Source organism: Cricetulus griseus, chromosome 5 (genome assembly GCF_003668045.3).
Source record: "Cricetulus griseus strain 17A/GY chromosome 5, alternate assembly CriGri-PICRH-1.0, whole genome shotgun sequence".
Lineage (NCBI taxonomy): Eukaryota > Metazoa > Chordata > Mammalia > Rodentia > Cricetidae > Cricetulus > Cricetulus griseus.
Genome location: NC_048598.1, coordinates 149,704,970 through 149,708,528, shown reverse-complemented (window position 1 = coordinate 149,708,528; position 3,559 = coordinate 149,704,970). Strand labels below are relative to the sequence as shown.

Sequence of the window (3,559 nt, the reverse complement as noted above, 5' to 3'; positions counted from 1 at the left end):
AGATGAGCCCAGAAAGGACAAGTCAGGTTTCCTGCTTTAATTTCCATTCTTACAATGAGTAAAACAGCAGGGAGATCATGTCTGTCCCCTGCAGGTCTCTGCTTCCCAACAGACAATGACTAAGGATGCCTACTGTCCTTCCTGAACTGCCCAAGAGTTCATAGCGAAAAGCAGAGCTGTTTTTCAGGGTAGTACTGAGTGCACTGTAGACGCTACAAGTCCAGGAGAAGATTTCACCTGTCATAGTTTGTATAGTAGCTGGCTTGAATGAAAACAAAACTGGGTTTGTATAAGATTTGCAATCTTTTTTTTTTCAGACTCAAACAATTTTATTTTCATTAACTCACAAAAAAACAATACAGTAGCTTCCAGGAGGCCATCACTTGCCCAGTCCCCAATACTACAAGCTGAGTGAATATACAGTTAGGACTCTCTCATGGCTGAAGTAATGGAGCTATTAGAAATAAGATTTGTAGCTGGGTGTTGGTGGCGCACACCTTTAATCCCAGCACTCAGGAGGCAGAGGCAGGAGGTTCTCTGAGTTTGAGAACAGCCTGGTCTACAAGAGCTAGTTCCAGTGTTAGACCCCCGGAAAACTCAGGTATCCGGGGTCCCAGGCCACGACCTCGGTCACCCCAATCACCAGGCGGATTCAAGAGCTTGATGCAAACTGCATGAGGCTTTATTGTAATGTAACGAGCTCACCCACCATGGTGGATGGCTAGCAAAGACAGCTCGAACCTGCTAAGTACAGATCTTGTAGGGCAGCGTAAGGGGAGTGTCTAGGGGTAACGCACAGGCTCACGATTGGTGTGCCTCCAGCCTTGGAGGGTTTGCCCTGTGTTGATTGGCCAACTGGTTATTATGGCCCATAGGCCCTTCCAGGGTGGTTGCTATGCTCTGTGTCATTGCTGTGCGCTTGTCCATAAAGCACAACCAGGGTCGTAAAGCATAGCACCACCAGCTAACTTCTGATTGGTTCCTTGTCACGAGGCAGGCATCTGACTTTCTAGTGTCCAGGACGAGGTCAAACAAGCACGTGTTCGGCTGTTGTGACTGCCAAAAGGGGAGCTGGTCCCTTCACCAGGACACCCTCCAAAGCCACGGAGGAACCCCATCTTGAAACCCCCGCCCCCCCCAAAAAAAAGATTTGTTTACTCAGGGTCCACACTTGCACTATGAATTAGGCAGAGCCCATTTCTTCACTTTGAACTTCTTGATTAGATTAAACCATTTGCAATTCTGCACTGTCGCAACACTTCATTGAAGCCCTTGCAGAGCCTGACGTCATGGGCACATTCTAGAAACTGTTGGATCTCAAGAGAGCATGGCCCTCCCTGCTGGTCCAGCAGCTGGGTTCCCTGGGGCTCCTGGCAAGTGATGTCAGGTCTTGTAGGCTCAGCACTGCCCCCTCCACTGAAGCCCCCAGTGATGGCATGACCCAGGGTGTGACCCACTGCAGACAGAGCCCACAGCCACACCAGCTGCATGGTTGCCATCTGGGCCATCAGGCCTGGGTGGCTGGGTGCAGCAGCAGGGGAGCCAACTACAGATGGAGCAGCTGCTGCTGGAGGTTGAGCTTCGGGCAGCATGTCTCGGAGCAGCCCTCATCTGAGGGGCCCGGCCGGCTGGATGGGCAACCGGGAAGAGCGGCTTCGGCTTCCACTCGGCATCCTGGGTGCTCAAACACGCCGAGTCCAAAGACGACAAACTAAGATTTGCAATCTTAACTGAGATAGATCACCACAGTTTTTGGCTTTTCACTGGCGTCAAACATAGCTAAAACTCTAAGGTGCCGAATCCTCCATTCATTTACTGATGAGGACTAAAATAAATAGATAAAAAGCAACCATGCTGTGGTAGCTGTATATAACAGGTGATTAAAATTGGTATCTGTGGGTCAGGTGGAAGACTGAAACCACTCCAGTGTCCTAAGTGCTAAAGAGTTTTCCAGAATGAATGCTTACTCCCTGGCCTATGCCCATATGATGCACACGTTGGTATGTAATATCGTTTTCACCGGTACATCAAGCTTATAGATTTAGAAATTCTGATGTTTTTGACTAGGTAACTCCTTAGATATTTACACCCCAAAGAGAATTGGGAGTTTCAGTAAAATGCAAATGGTGGATCTGCATGTCCTGTGCTTTTTCTTCAAATACAAACCCTGTGCACTTAATTTCTGTTTAATGATCTGATGAACTGTCAATTTGTCCTTTCTAAAAGACTGTGTGAGAATATAAATGTGCACAAGTGAAACATGGCTTCATGTTTTCATGCTTTGAAACAGCAGTTTGCTGTTTGTTTTTGTTTTTCAAGACAGGCTTTCTCTGTGTAGCCCTGGTTGTCTTAGAACTCTCTCTGTAGACCAGGAATTGGCCTGGAACTCACAGAGATCCACCTGCCTCTGCCTCCCGAGTGCTGGGATTAAAGGTGTGTGCCACCACCGCCACCTGGCTTGAAACAGCATTTTCTCTGTACAATGAGAATAAAAGAGGTAAGAGTTGATCTTTGTGATCATGTGGGAGCTAAACATAGGCTAATTTGACATGCAAACGCATGTGGCTCACATACCGTGCCTCAGCAATGCGTAAAATACAGTCACATATTTCATTCTCTAAATATTTTATCTTCATTGTATTCATGGACAGCTCAAAGAGTTATCTACTCTCCATTTGCAAATCCTTTCACTGTGTGCTTCTTCTACATACTCTGTGAGGCAAGAGGTTTAGGGACTTGATCATTGCTGGATCCTGGTGCCAAGAACACTGTCCATACAGAAGGACTTTGTATATAAAATAATTAGTATCCATTGAAAAGTATTCCATTAACAACATCACAGAGTTACAGAGTTTTTTTTTTTTTAACTCAACTTGACTGAAACTTCTGCAGTCATGCTGTCTACCAACTATTTAGAATTGGTATGTATGTATCGAGAGCAGACAGACAAAGTTCCAGAAACCATGGTTTTACTGTTCAGAACAGCGAATCCCTGGATTATAGATGGCAGCAACAGTTTTGAGTTTGAATCTTTTTCTTTATCTGAGCATAGTGTTTTGGCAGCATAAGTGGCATGGCGATGCTCAGATTTCAAGTGTACAGTTAAAATGCTCTGGCAAGTGAATGCTCTGGCAAAATACATGCTGATGGAGATGGATAACTTTAAATCATTCTAGAAAGTTCCCCTCCCTATAAATAATACTTTGTAGTCCAGACACTATTCCTCCCTCTAACCACCGGTATTTCGATTTCTACTACTATTAAATTATCTTTGCTTATTTATGGATTTTAGCATGATTAGCTCAAACATTTCTTAATTGCATTTATTTATGTATGTATGTGGGAAGAGAGAAATGCATGTCATGGCCTTGTTTTCTCCTCCTATAGAGATAAGAGTTCAGGCCTTCAGGCTCAGTGGCAAGTTAGTGCTTTTACTTGCTGAGCCATCTCACTGGCCCTTGTTCCTGGATTTACATGAATGGTTTTATGAGACACAACCTCTTTCAATTGTCTTCTTTCGTGCACCAGGCCTGCGAAATCCACCCATTCTGTGCATATC

At 45.1% G+C, this 3,559-nt stretch overlaps 1 pseudogene; it reads right to left on the bottom strand.

The window, feature by feature from the left end:
• Nucleotides 1-1,161: 1,161 nt before the first annotated feature.
• On the bottom strand, nucleotides 1,162-1,673 carry LOC113835714 (annotated as a pseudogene).
• Between the last annotated feature and the right edge of the window lie 1,886 nt (nucleotides 1,674-3,559).